The sequence below is a fragment of the Alligator sinensis genome, unplaced genomic scaffold (assembly GCF_000455745.1).
Source record: "Alligator sinensis unplaced genomic scaffold, ASM45574v1 scaffold203_1, whole genome shotgun sequence".
Lineage (NCBI taxonomy): Eukaryota > Metazoa > Chordata > Crocodylia > Alligatoridae > Alligator > Alligator sinensis.
The window spans coordinates 948081-948465 of NW_005841949.1; positions in this window are offsets into that span (position 1 = coordinate 948081).

The following is a 385-nucleotide window of genomic DNA, read 5'->3' on the forward strand; positions in this document are numbered from 1 at the left end:
TTCTGACCCAGCCTCAGCTCCTCGGAGGGCCATTTGGTAATCTGAGCCCTGCTTTATCGGTAGCTGCACAACAATTTGATCCTTATGGAAGAAGATTTTAGCTTGGAGTTTAGTCAGTAAATCTCGTCCCAAGAGAGCTACGGGACAGGCGGAGGAAACTACAAAAGCATGCTCTAACATATTATTCCCAATTTTTGTGAGGAGGGGCTTACATACAGGTAATCTAGTTCGTCTTCTCTCTATACCTTTTAGTCACATACTTTTTATTTTTTTTAGCTAAAGGGAGCTTTTCGGTCTCCTTTAGCTTGAATTTTTTCCCGATGAGTCCACCCGCATCTGGCGGCCCCCCCGCTGACTTTCCTTCTGTTTGTCTTTCAGCTTAGGG